The following is a 15,112-nucleotide window of genomic DNA, read 5'->3' on the forward strand; positions in this document are numbered from 1 at the left end:
ATCAGGAACAAACAGCTTCCCCACAGGACAGCGGTCAGGCGTATCAGCCTGAAACTCCTGAAGCACCTGCCGCAAATCAGGGGAGATGGCAGAAAGAATCACCCCTTCCTTAAGAATGCCAACCGGCTCAAGGACTCCGGGAGAATCAGGCAAAAAACTCCTAGAGAGGGCATCAGCCTTAACATTCTTAGATCCCGGAAGATACGAGACCACAAAATCAAAACGGGAGAAAAACAGGGACCATCGAGCCTGTCTAGGGTTCAGCCGCGTGGCCGACTCGAGGTAAATCAGATTCTTATGATCAGTCAAGACCACAACGCGGTGCTTGGCTCCTTCAAGCCAATGTCGCCACTCCTCAAATGCCCACTTCATAGCCAAAAACTCACGAATGCCGACGTCATAATTGCGCTCCGCAGGCGAAAACTTTCTGGAAAAAAAAGCACACGGTTTCATTAAAGAACCATCATAATTCCTCTGAGACAAAACGGCCCCTGCCCCAATCTCAGAAGAGGCAACCTCAACCTGAAAAGGAAGAGAAACATCCGGCTGACGCAACACAGGGGCAGAAGTAAATCGGCGTTTAAGCTCCCGAAATGCCTAAACAGCCGCAGAGGACCAATTAGTCACATCAGCGCCTTTTTTCGTCAAATCAGTAAGGGGCTTAACCACACTGGAAAAGTTGTCAATGAAACGGCGATAGAAATTAGCAAAGCCCAAAAATTTCTGAAGGCTCTTCACAGATGTGGGTTGAATCCAGTCATGAATGGCTTGGACCTTAACAGTATCCATTTCCATAGACGAGGGAGAAAAAATAAAACCCAAAAAAGAGACCTTCTGAACTCCGAATAGGCACTTAGACCCCTTCACAAATAAAGCATTATCACGAAGGATCTGGAATACCATCCTGACCTGCTTCACATGAGACTCCCAATCATCGGAAAAAATCAAAATATCATCCAAATATACAAACATGAATTTATCAAGATAATTGCGGAAAATATCATGCATGAAGTATTGGAACACAGATGGAGCATTAGAGAGCCCGAATGGCATCACAAGGTATTCAAAATGGCCTTCGAGCATATTAAATGCAGTTTTCCATTCGTCACCCTGTTTAATACGAACAAGATTATATGCCCCTCGGAGGTCAATCTTAGTAAACCAACTAACCCCCTTAATCCGAGCAAACAAATCAGAAAGCAAAGGCAAGGGGTATTGGAATTTGACCGTGATCTTATTAAGAAGACGATAATCTATACAGGGTCTCAAGGAGCCATCCTTCTTAGCAACAAAAAAGAAACCCGCTCCCAATGGTGACGAAGAGGGCCGAATATGCCCCTTCTCCAAAGACTCCTTAACATAACTCCGCATGGCGGCATGCTCTGGCACAGACAGATTGAAAAGTCGGCCCTTTGGGAACTTGCAGCCAGGAATCAAGTCAGTAGCACAATCACAGTCCCTGTGCGGTGGAAGGGAACTGGACTTGGGCTCATCAAATACATCCTGGAAATCCGACAAAAACTCAGGGACCTCAGAAGAGGGGGAAGAGGAAATTAACATCAAAGGAACGTCACTATGTACCCCTTGACAACCCCAACTAGTCACAGACATAGTTTTCCAATCCAGCACCTGAATATGTTCCTGTAACCATGGAAAACCCAGTACAACAACATCATGCAGGTTATGCAACACCAGAAAACGGCAATCTTCCTGATGTGCTGGAGCCATGTACATGGTCATCTGCGTCCAGTACTGAGGTTTATCCTTGGCCAATAGTGTAGCATCAATGCCCCTCAAAGGAATAGGGCTCTGCAAAGGCTGCAAGGAAAAACAGCGCCTGGCAAATTCTAAGTCCATTAAGTTCAGGGCAGCGCCTGAATCCACAAATGCCATGACAGAAAAGGACGATAATGAGCAAATCAGGGTCACAGATAAGAGAAATTTAGGCTGTACAATACTGATAGTAACAGACCTAGCGACCCTCTTAGTACGCTTAGGGCAATCAGAAATAGCATGAGCAGAATCACCACATTAAAAACACAGCCTATTCTGACGTCTGAATTCCTGCCGTTCTGTTCTAGTCAAAATCCTATCACATTGCATAGGCTCAGGACTCTGCTCAGAGGACACTGCCATATGGTGCACAGCTTTGCGCTCGCGCAGACGCCGATCAATCTGAATGGCTAGAGACAAAGATTCGCTCAAACCAGCAGGCGTAGGGAAGCCCACCATAACATCTTTAAGGGCTTCAGAAAGACCTTTTCTGAAAATTGCAGCCAGAGCATCCTCATTCCATTTAATGAGCACAGACCATTTTCTAAATTTCTGGCAGTATAATTCTGCCGCTTCCTGACCTTGACACAGGGCCAACAGGGTTTTTTCTGCATGATCCACAGAATTAGGTTCGTCATACAATAATCCGAGCGCTTGAAAAAATGCGTCTACATTCAGCAATGCCGGATCCCCTGATTCAAGGGAAAATGCCCAGTCCTGAGGGTCACCACGCAGCAAGGATATGATGATTTTAACTTGCTGAATGGGATCACCAGAAGAACGGAGTTTCAAAGCAAAAAACAATTTGCAGTTATTTTTAAAGTTCAAAAACTTGGATCTGTCCCCAAAAAAACAAATCAGGAGTAGGAATTCTAGGCTCTAAAGCCGGAGTCTGGACAACATAATCTTGGATACTCTGTACTCTTGCAGCAAGTTGATCCACACGAGAAAACAAACCCTGAACATCCATGCCAGAGCCAAAATCCTGAACCACCCAGAGATCAAGAGGAAAAAAGACAAAACAGAGCGCGGAAAAAAAAAATGGCTCAGAATTTTTTTTTCCTTCTTTTGAGATGCATTTAATTTATTTTTGGCCACTTGTACTGTTATGAACTGGTGGTTTAGGAGCAACATGGGACGAGCTCTGAAGGAGGTAGTACCTGTACTGACCGCAGTTCCTAAGCTCAACACAACACTAGAAATAGCCGTGGGATGTTCCTGTCACTCCCTAGACACCTCGTCACAGCCTGAGAACTAACTACCCCTAAAGATAGAAACAGGAAAGCTATCTTGCCTCAGAGAAAATCCCCAAAGGATAGATAGCCCCCCATAAGTAATGACTGTGAGTGGAGAGGGAAAAGACATACATAGAATGAAACCAGGATGTTGCAAAGGAGGCCAGTCTAGCTAGATAGATAGGACAGGACAGGATACTGTGTGGTCAGTATTAAAAACTAGAAAAATCCACACAGAGTTTACAAAAATCTCCACACCTGACTAAAGGTGTGGAGGGTAAATCTGCTTCCCAGAGCTTCCAGCTTAACTGAATAAATCCATACTGACAAGCTGGACAAAACATATAATGTACAGAACAATTAAGTCCACAACATGTGGACAGAAAAGAGCAAAGCAAGGACTTATCTTTGCTGAACTGGTCAGGATATCAGGGAAATCCAAGCAGAGATGTGAATCCAAACAGGAACCATTGACAAGTGGCACTGGCTGAAGGGAAGAGCCAGGCATAAAAGCCGAGCAGAAAGACAATCAGTGGAAGCAGCTGCAGACTGCTAAATCCAAGGAGCAGCCATTCCACTTAAAACCACCGGAGGGAGCCCAAGAGCAGAACTCACAAAAGTGCCACTTACAACCACCGGAGGGAGCCCAAGAGCGGAATTCACAACAGAGGGGTCCCCTTGCCAGGTAACACCAGCATCCAACACTTTTCCTTACTCCATACCAGAAGGGGAACTCTAACACCCGGTTTCAGGGGAGCTTCACTATAAGTTCTGGCCTGGAGGCGGAGTTAGTTGGTGTAGTCTGAGTCTGAGGGAGTGAGAGAAGTTGAGGAGAACCTGGGGAGTGGAGCTGTAACCAAGCTCACCTCAGAGCTGAGCACAGACAAAGAGGACGCCAGAGTCCTTGGCTGTGTGAATGCTGTACGCCCCAACAGCTGAATCTGGAGAGTAGGGGACTGCAAGCTCCCTGGCCACACCGAACGCCTGAAGGCAGCGCAGCAGATCAAGATGCCGGGGTTGCCAGAGAAAAGCAGTGCTCGTGATAGGCTCACGCTGTCTGCCATACAGGTTAGAAGCAACACGCAGGAGAGGAAATTGAGCAGATTTTAGAGCAGCAAGGACTTAAGAGAACAGCACAGTAGGAAGGCCTCCAACCCCACCTGGCAAGGTGGATCCTATGTTGCTTCCAGGCTGCCCAGATTCCCATCATCACCTGTTTCCCGTGCCCCAGACTGCACCTTCAACTACCAAGGTAAAGAAAACTACAATCCTTGTGTCCTCCAATCATTTCCCGCACCCTCCGTCCTGCACCCCAATGTCCACGATCTCTTACAAAACTATACCGGTAGCCCTGGGGCCCCGCTCCACTTGTGGGGAGCAGAATGATCCCAGGTGCATCACCATCAGCCCCAGTGGTCTCCTTAAGCAGTGGCGGCCACTCATTGCCGAATACCACAGGTGGTGTCACGATAAGTCCCCTGTAAACTTTCCGCATCATTTTTACTGCATGCCCAGGGCCACGGACCGGTTCACCGCTGCCGTGACAACTCCCTGAAGAACTGCCCGACCCGGTTCCAAGTACCCCACGGCCCTAACGGGCGTCACAGATGCATAAAAAGAGGCACAGATGCTCATGAGGAGAACATAATTTTACCTTTATTCAAGTCACTGGTGCGACCACACTTAGAACACTGTGTACAGTTCTGGTCTCCGGTGTATAAGACATAGCTGAACTAGAGCGGGTGCAGAGAAGAGCGACCAAGGTTATTAGAGGACTGGGGGGTCTGCAATACCAAGATAGGTTATTACACTTGGGGCTATTTAGTTTGGAAAAATGAAGGCTAAGGAGTGATCTTACTACAATATATAAATACATGATGGGGACAGTACAAAGACCTTTCTAATTATCTTTTTACTGGTTGACCTGAGACAGGGACAAGGGGGCATCCTCTATGTCTGGAGTAAAGAAGGTTTAATCATAATAACAGATGCAGATTTTTTACTGCAAGGCTAAGTGCACACGTTGCAGAATTGCCGTGGAAATTTCCGCGGCAATTCTGCGCCTCCTGCCGCGGGTATATCGCATGCGGAAATGGCATGCATATTCCCGCAGAAAACTAGCGTTTTGCAAGCATAATTAGCTTTAAACAGCAAAAGCACAAAAAGAGGATTCAGAGATCCTCCAAAAATTTGAAAAAACAGCAAAAACACGGCAGAGGTTCTTACCTGCCTAGGCCTCCAAACAAATGCACTAACAGGATGCAGTGGACCCATGTGGTAAAATAGAAACACAGGTGCAGCATAACCAATGACGCAGCCACTCAGCAGCCACCAAACTAATGGAGGGGGTGGCTGCTTGGCACATTGCCGCACATAAAAACTTGTATGTGGCACTGTTCACACAATGGAGATGCACAGCATCCAGGCAGGCCTAGTAGTGACACCCTTCTATTAGATCAGGCGGGCCTGCCCAGCGCTATCCAAATGCACCCCATGTGCACAGACACCAAGCAGAAAATGGGCCCAACTGCACCCCGAAAAAAAGTGCAAAAAACACATAAAAAAATATTATGTGAGGTATTGGTTTATATTCTGGCCAAAATACACAAGCTCATAACCCACGTCAAGGGTCCTCATGCTTATGAGTCCTATCTCTAAACAGCAAAAGCACAAAAAGAGGATTCAGAGATCCTCCAAAAATTTGAAAAAACAGCAAAAACACGGCAGAGGTTCTTACCTGCCTAGGCCTCCAAACAAATGCACTAACAGGATGCAGTGGACCCATGTGGTAAAATAGAAACACAGGTGCAGCATAACCGATGTGTCTGTGCACATGGGGTGCATTTGGATAGCGCTGGGCAGGCCTGCCTGATCTAATAGAAGGGTGTCACTACTAGGCCTGCCTGGATGCTGTGCATCTCCATTGTGTGAACAGCGCCACATACAAGTTTTTATGTGCGGCAATGTGCCAAGCAGCCACCCCCTCCATTAGTTTGGTGGCTGGTGAGTGGCTGCGTCATCGGTTATGCTGCACCTGTGTTTCTATTTTACCACATGGGTCCACTGCATCCTGTTAGTGCATTTGTTTGGAGGCCTAGGCAGGTAAGAACCTCTGCCGTGTTTTTGCTGTTTTTTCAAATTTTTGGAGGATCTCTGAATCCTCTTTTTGTGCTTTTGCTGTTTAGAGATAGGACTCATAAGCGTGAGGACCCTTGACATGGGTTATGAGCTTGTGTATTTTGGCCAGAATATAAACCAATACCTCACATAATATTTTTTTATGTGTTTTTTGCACTTTTTTTCGGGGTGCAGTTGGGCCCATTTTCTGCTTGTAAACTGTGGTGTCTGTGCACATGGGGTGCATTTGGATAGCGCTGGGCAGGCCCGCCTGATCTAATAGAAGGGTGTCACTACTAGGCCTGCCTGGATGCTGTGCATCTCCATTGTGTGAACAGCGCCACATACAAGTTTTTATGTGCGGCAATGTGCCAAGCAGCCACCCCCTCCATTAGTTTGGTGGCTGGTGAGTGGCTGCGTCATCGGTTATGCTGCACCTGTGTTTCTATTTTACCACATGGGTCCACTGCATCCTGTTAGTGCATTTGTTTGGAGGCCTAGGCAGGTAAGAACCTCTGCCGTGTTTTTGCTGTTTTTTCAAATTTTTGGAGGATCTCTGAATCCTCTTTTTGTGCTTTTGCTGTTTAGAGATAGGACTCATAAGCGTGAGGACCCTTGACGTGGGTTATGAGCTTGTGTATTTTGGCCAGAATATAAACCAATACCTCACATAATATTTTTTTTATGTGTTTTTTGCACTTTTTTTCGGGGTGCAGTTGGGCCCATTTTCTGCTTGTAAACTGTGGTGTCTGTGCACATGGGGTGCATTTGGATAGCGCTGGGCAGGCCCGCCTGATCTAATAGAAGGGTGTCACTACTAGGCCTGCCTGGATGCTGTGCATCTCCATTGTGTGAACAGCGCCACATACAAGTTTTTATGTGCGGCAATGTGCCAAGCAGCCACCCCCTCCATTAGTTTGGTGGCTGGTGAGTGGCTGCGTCATCGGTTATGCTGCACCTGTGTTTCTATTTTACCACATGGGTCCACTGCATCCTGTTAGTGCATTTGTTTGGAGGCCTAGGCAGGTAAGAACCTCTGCCGTGTTTTTGCTGTTTTTTCAAGCATAATTAGCTTGCAGAATGCTAGCGTTTTCCAAGCGATCTGTAGCATCGCTTGGAAAACTGATTGACAGGTTGGTCACACTTGTCAAACAGTGTTTGACAAGTGTGACCAACTTTTTACTATTGATGCAGCCTATGCCGCATCAATAGTAAAAGATAGAACGTTAAAAATAATTAAAAAAAATAAAAAATGGTTATACTCACCTACCGCAAACAGCCGATCTCTTCAGCGGCTTCTGTTCCTATAGATGGTGTGTGTGCAGGACCTTCGATGACGTCGCGGTCACGTGACCGCGATGTCATCGCGGTCATGTGACTGCGACGTCATCGCAGGTCCTTCATACACACCATCTACAGGAACGGAAGCGGCCGCGTGCAGCGCTGAGGGGCAGGAAGACTTCGGGGCCATCAGAGGGTGAGTGTATCACGATTTTTTTATTTTAATTCTTTTTTTTTTTTAACAATTATATGGTGCCCAGTCCGTGGAGGAGAGTCTCCTCTCCTCCACCCTGGGTACCAACCGCACACGATCTGCTTACTTCCCGCATGGTGGACATAGCCACATGCGGGAAATAAGCAGATAAATGCATTTCTAGGTGTGCAGAATCCCCGCGATTCCGCAAATATAATGAACATGCTGCATATTTTACCGCAAATCTTTTCCGCTGCGGTAAAATACTCAGTATGTGCACAACATTTGCGGAATGCATTCTAATTAATAGGCTGCTTAATGTTAGCATTTTTTTCGCAGTTTTATAGCGTTTTTATAGCGAAAAACTGCGAAAAAAACGCAAAAAATCTGCTGCGTGTGCACATAGCCTAAGAGTAGTGAGACTATGGAACTCTCTGACGTATGATGTTGTAATGAGTGATTTATTACTAAATTTACTAAACTTTTAGAAGAGAATGGATGCCTTTCTTGAAAAGTATAATGTTACAGGGTATATATACTAGTTTTCTTGATAGGGCGTTGATCCAGGGAACTAGTCTGATTGCCGTATGTGGAGTCGGGAAGGAATTTTTTTTCCCAATGTGGAGCTTACTGTTTGCAACATGGGTTTTTTTTTGCCTTCCTCTGGATCAATGTTAGGGCATGTTAGGTTAGGCTATGGGCTGAACTACATGGATTTAAAGTCTTCCTTCAACCTTCAAAACTATGTTACTATGTTACTAAAAACTTTTTAGTATTAGTCCAAATTAATGTGATTCTCTGATGTGAAGTGCCAGTCATTTTTGTAATATTTAGACATCTTTTGGACTTATATACTTCAGCCATTGTCTGATAAAATATATATATATATATATATATATATATATATATGTATATATATATATATATATATATATATATATATATATATTATTATCTATAATATAACGCTGGGAGCGTCACTCTGTCCGAAGCCCTTATAGACTGCGCAAGCGCCGGCGCAGTCTGGGCCTCACAGAGTGACGCTTCCAGAAGATCGCGGTATGCGTAAACACTGAACGCACACCACGATCTCCACCGGAGAGGCAGGGACCGTGGACGCGCCAGGAGGGTAAGTATATTCACCTGTCCCCCGTTCCAGCGCTGCGTGCGGCTCCGTGTCCCGGTCCTCTGCCTGTGACGTTCACAGTTCAGAGGGCACGATGACGCGCTTAATCCGCGCCGCCCTCTGACTGAACAGTCACAGCCAGAGGAGCCGCAAGAAGCGGCGGGCAGCGCTGGAACGGGACAAACAGGTGAATATAGCAAGTGCTGGGGGGCCTGAGCTGGCGGCGATACCGGCACCTGACCCCCATAGCGCGCCGGTGTCCCCGCCTGCTTAGGCCCCCCAGCACTCGGCGCCCAGCGACGATAGGTGAATATGGTATTTTTTTTTTATATATTTCGCAGCAGCATAAGGGGCATATACAATGGAGCATCTTATGGGGGGCATATATTATGGAGCATCTTATGGGGGGCATATATTATGGAGCATCCTATGGGGGGCATATACAATAGAGCATCTTAAGGGGGGCATATATTATGGAGCATCTTATGGGGGGCATATACAATGGAGCATCTTATGGGGGGCATATATTATGGAGCATCTTATGGGGGGCATATATTATGGAGCATCTTATGGGGGGCATATATTATGAAACATCTTATGGGGGGAATAAACCATAATGGAGCATCTTATGGGGGGCATAAACCATAATGGAGCATCTTATGGGGGGCATATATTATGGAGCATCTTATGGGGGCCATAAACCATAATGGAGCAGTGTACGGGGGCATATATTATGGAGCATCTTATGGGGGCCATAAACCATAATGGAGCAGTGTACGGGGGCATATACAATGGAGCATCTTATGGGGGCCATCTACCATAATGGAGCAGTGTACGGGGGCATATACTATGGAGCATCTTATGGGGGCCATCAACCATAATGGAGCAGTGTACAGGGGCATATACTATGGAGCATCTTATGGGGGCCATCAACCATAATGGAGCAGTGTACGGGGGCATATACTATGGAGCATCTTATGGGGCCATCAACCATAATGGAGCAGTGTACGGGGGCATATACTATGGAGCATCTTATGGGGGCCATAAACCTTTATGGAGCAGTGTACGGGGCATATAATATGGAGCATCTTATGGGGGCCATAAACCTTTATGGAGCAGCGTATGGGGCATATGGATGGGAGCAGCAAATTACAGAACGGTGGCGCAGGATGGGAGCAGCACATGACAGAACGGGGGCGCAGAATGGGAGCAGCACATGACAGAACGGGGGGCAGGATGGCAGCAGCAGCACGTGTCAGAATGGGGGTGCAGGATGGGAGCAGCACATGACAGAATGGGGGCGCAGGATGGGTGCAGCACATGACAGGATGTGGGTGCAGGATGGGAGCAGCACATGACAGGATGGGGACGCAGGATGGAAGCAGCACATACCAGGATGGAGACCATATACCAATATAAATGCTCGCCACCCGGGTTCAATAGCTAGTATATATATAAAGCTGAGTATATGTTTACGTGTGTGTATCAAGCTCCGCCCACTCTGCATAGCCCCACCCACTCCGCAAAGCCACACTCAGTCACTCCACACGCAAAGCCTTGTCCACACGGCCCACGTTGTTAGCGCACAAGGTGCAATGTTCCAGTCGCTGCGAGCTACAATCAGGGCTGCCGCCTTCAGAGTGTCAGTGTGCGGCAGGCACAGGCCACATCTAGCTCCGTCGTGTCTAAAGTGGAGTTGCTCCTGTGAGGCATGATGTCAAGGGAGGAGCCTCATGGATTACACAGCTGTGCTCATAACAGGAAGTTGCTGTGCAGGTGAGAGGGGAAGAGAGGCGTGAGGGGAAAATGAGGGGAGGGGAAATGAGAGGAGGGGAAAATATTGGAATCATGGGAAAATAGTGGAGTGAGGGGAAAATGACAGGTGTGAGGTGGAAATGAGAGGTGTGAGGTGAAAGTGAAGACTTGTGAGTGGAAAATGAGAGGAGGGGAAAATATTGGAATGATGGGAAAATAGTGGAGAGAGGGGAAAATGAGAGGTGTGAGGTGAAAGTGAAGACTTGTGAGTGGAAAATGAGAGGAGGGGAAAATAGTGGAGTGATGGGAAAATGACAGGTGTGAGGTCAAAATGAGAAATGTGAGAGGGAAAATTACAGATGTGAGGGGGAAAATGAGAGGCGTGATGGGTAAATGAGAGAAGTGAGGTTCTGCTGCAGTATGAGGCTGTGTATGATTTGTTATAACCACAGTTAGTTACTATGTCCAGGCAACGCTGGGCTCTTCAGCTAGTTTACTATATTAGTAAGTCTGGCACCCATAATGTAAAACAATAATAGAAGCTTTATTTATTAGGACAAACTCCCATTATCCCAGAGCAGGGCATTCTCTTGGTTTGCACTGAGACTGGAAGCTATGATGTCCTGTTCTTTGTGATCTGTCCGCTGAAGCCTGTGATTTGCTGCAGTGGTCAGATGACAAAATATCATCTGAGGAACATCCAAAATAGCTCGAGAATCACAGGCCTCAACACTCAAATGAGTGAAAAGCTGTATGTTAGCTCTTCCTTTTCCAATGGAAACCAAGTGATGGGGGTTAGAGCCAGGCAGTGTGGTGTCTTATTATTTTAGAACCAACCTTATTGAAATATAGTTTTGAAGACAAGAACCCCTTTAAGGGCACTACCGTAATGGATATTTTTCTAGACTTCTCTGACATAATGACCCTTCCCTTGCACAATGGAAGGGAGCATTATACACAAAAGATGAATAGCAATGGACGGGCAATAAACTGTTTATACTAGGAATAATAAATTATTCCATCTAAAAAACATGTTTTAGGTTTTGATGGGGTTTTTTTTTTCAAAATGGCTGTAGGCAGTAATATGGCTTCTGTGGTGACCTATATCTGACAGCAGGTGTTGGGTTTGCTGTTTTTCCATGTTTCGGAGCAGACACCTCCATCACTCCTACATTGCACCTCCAAGGGTTTCAGCAAGTCCCGCACCGATGATATGCTACAGCCTCACCCCAAGCGGCTCCATCTAATGGCTCAATGGCAGACCCCTGAGCATGCAGAACAATAGCACCGCACTCTACAGTGTTAACACCGACAGTACCGCACACTGGACGCAATGTTATACCACAACGGTCCCAAAGAGCTGACATGATCAAATCATCACTAGAAAGTGTCCTTACCCAAGATGGAGCACAAAGGGAAGAGAAGAAGACCCCACAGCTGCAGCCGCTGCTCAGTGTCACTGGGCGATCCCGACCTTGCCAGTAGGCACAAGCTGCATCCTCCCTATGATGGCTCTTAGAACAGCTCAGACATTTCCAGCCTCTCTCAAAACGTCCAGATCGCAAGCCAATAAATGCGAACACAACCGGCTTAGTCCTGGCTCGGATGCCGTCGCCTTTTGTGTCAGGAGGAGAAGACGTGATGACAACCTCCCCGTGTCTGTGCTGCCGCTGCTGCAGCTCCTCTCCGCGCCACCGCCCCTCTTCTCCAAATTGTGAGCAAGGCTAGGGGAGGATCCAAGGCAGACAGAAGATGGAGCTGAGGCTGGGCACGGCTGCCATGAGCATGCCCGGCTAATGCTGCATCCCAGCCATCCACATCACTGACAGGGAAACCTGGGCTCAGAACCGAGAGATGTCTATTTAGCTCTTCTCCATATGTAGATAGATATACACACCAGCAATAACCAGGACAGGGCTCCCTGTGTGGGAATACTGTTGAGGTCTATGGGGTTCTTGTAACAGTAAGGTTATTTGTAAAGACTGCATCTTACTGCAGATTTAGAAAGCGGCAGGACAGTCATTTTGGGGACCACACCGTGGCTCCACTTGCCCCTGCTGGCTATAGTCACTAAACGGTGCTTAGATTAGCGGGTATTAACACCCACCTCTCCCCCAAATATTACCACTGGAGAAGCCAGCATTAAAGGGTTTCTCCAGTGAAAGCAAAGTATGGATAGGTGATTACTTACGGATTGGCGTGGGTCTGACTCGGCGTCGGACTGGAGCAACTTGGGCCCACCAGAGAAAATAATTCTTGGGGCCACTATGTAGCTACATAGAAATAAATACAAGACCACCAACTGGGTGGTAAAACACGCCAATATCAGGGTATAATATAAGGTAGTACACGTCTTAATTATATAGCAGGGGTTGGGGTAGAATCAGAGGCATATTTGGGGGGGGAGGGCAGCCGGGGCATGTGCCACGAGCGCAGCCGGCAGGGGGGCGCAGTCGGGCCGCCTAATGTGGCAGTCCGCAGTGTCTCCCCCGGCGGCTGCATTCTGCCGCCCCCCGGACTGGGAGTCAGCTGTTCTCTGTGCCGACTGTCAAGCTGACATCCGACACAGAGAAGCTGCAGAGTGCCAGCTCCCAACATGTGCGGAGGTGGAGGGGGGCCCCTGCAGGGTGGCTGCGGCGGGCAGGGAGAAATCCCTGCAGCTCCGCTGCCTACAAGAGAAAATAGCAGCGGAGCTGCAGCGATCTGACTTCCTGTTTCCTGCCCGCGCTTCCTCTCACACAGACGTGCCGCTGGATGACGTCATCATTCAGCGGCCGGCTGTGTCAGAGGAAGGCGATGGAGAAGAGCGTGAGGAGAGGGGTGTGTGTGTGTGTGTGCGTGTGTGTGGTGCGCTGCAGGGGAATGTGCAGAGAAGTAAATGGTGTGTGTGTAAGGGGAGGAGAGGGCAAGGATGCGGCTGACAGGGAGAGGGCAATGATGCGGCTGACGGGGAGAGGGCAATGATGGGGATGGTGGAGGAGGAGAGGGCAATGATGGGGATGGTGGAGGAGGAGAGGGCAATGATGGGGATGTGGGGGAGGAGAGGGCAATGATGGGGCTGTGGGGGAGGAGAGGGCAATGATGGGGCTGACGGGGAGAGGGCAATGTTGGGGCTGACGGGGAGAGGGCAATGATGGGGATGGTGGGGGAGGAGAGGGCAATGATGGGGCTGATGGGGGAGGAGAGGGCAATAATGGGGCTGATGGGGAGAGGGCAATGATGGGGCTGACGGGGAGAGGGCAATGATGGGAATGGTGGGGGAGGAGAGGGCAATGATGGGGCTGACAGGGAGAGGGCAATGATGGGGATGTAGGGGAGGAGAGGGCAATGATGGGGCTGATGGGGAGAGGGCAATGATGGGGCTGATGGGGAGAGGGCAATGATGGGGATGGTGGGGGAGGAGAGGTCAATGATGGGGCTGATGGGGAGAGGGCAATGATGGGGATGGTGGGGGAGGAGAGGTCAATGATGGGGCTGATGGGGAGAGAGCAATGATGGGGATGGTGGTGGAGGAGGAAATTATGGAAGTGGTGGAATGGGCAAGGATGGGGATGGTGGAGGAGGAAATGATGGAAGTGGTGGAATGGTCAAGGATGGGGATAGGGGAGGAAATGATGGAAGTGGTGGAATGGGCAAGGATGGGGATGGGGGGAGGAAATGATGGAAGTGGTGGAATGGGCAAGGAGGGGGATGGTGGGGAGGAGGAAATGATGGATGTAGTGGAAAGGGCAATGATGGGATTGCTGAAGAGGAAATGCTGGAGGTGGTGAAATGGGCAATGATGGGCATGACGGAGAAGGCAATGATGGAGGTGGTGAAGAGAGCAATGATGGGGTGGGGTAGAGGACAATAATATGTGTGTGGACAATTTGAGTGGGGAAAGGAGGATTTATTATATGTGTGGAGAATTTGGGGATGGGGGAATTTATTATGTGTGGGGTGAGATTTGGAGTGGGGATGGGGGATTTGAGGACACAAAATGAAGAGCAATGGGGGGCATATATGAGGAAACAGTACAGGGGAATTGGGGGCATGTATGAGGAAACAGTATGGGGGAATGAGGGCATGTACGAGGAAACAGTACTGGGGAGTGGGGGCATGTATGAGGAAACAGTATGGTGAAATGGGGGCATGTTTGAGGAAACAGTATGGGGGAATTGGGGGCATGTATGAGGAAACAGTATGAGGGAATGGGGGGCATGTATGAGGAAACAATATGGGAGAATGAGGGCACAGTATGAGGAGCGATGTGAAAAATGTATGTGGACAGAGTACGGGGAGTGAGGGTGATGGGATGTGTGCAGACACAGTATGGGGAGTTAGGTGAGCAGGTAGTATAGAAAGTGAGGGGGTAAATATATGAGGAGACAATATGGTGAATAGGGGGATGTGAGAGGAGACAGTATAAGGAGGGAGGGGAATAGTGTGAGGAGACAGTATGGGGGGACAAAAGTGAGTGGGCACAGAATAGAAACTGAATAGTGGGGGTGTAGCATGGAGGGACAGTGTGAGGGCACAGCCAGGAGGGGACAGTATACTAGGAAGGGGGAGTTTGATGATAGAGTACAGTATAAATACTGGGCCCTATAGGGGGAACACAGTATGAGAGGACAGTGTGAAGAGGGGGCCGGT

At 48.2% G+C, this 15,112-nt stretch overlaps 1 protein-coding gene across 4 annotated transcripts in view; it reads right to left on the reverse strand.

Moving 5' to 3' along the window:
• CTNND2 (catenin delta 2) overlaps positions 1 to 12,205 on the reverse strand; it is a 2,169,946-nt gene extending 2,157,741 nt beyond the window's left edge. For all 4 annotated transcript variants that reach the window (XM_069730454.1, XM_069730453.1, XM_069730452.1 and 1 more), the window contains exon 1: positions 11,878 to 12,205. The gene's annotated coding sequence lies outside the window, so the exon portion shown is untranslated. The remainder of the gene's footprint in view (positions 1 to 11,877) is intronic.
• Between the last annotated feature and the right edge of the window lie 2,907 nt (positions 12,206 to 15,112).

This window comes from Ranitomeya imitator, chromosome 6 (genome assembly GCF_032444005.1).
Source record: "Ranitomeya imitator isolate aRanImi1 chromosome 6, aRanImi1.pri, whole genome shotgun sequence".
In the NCBI taxonomy this organism is placed as follows: Eukaryota; Metazoa; Chordata; class Amphibia; order Anura; family Dendrobatidae; genus Ranitomeya; species Ranitomeya imitator.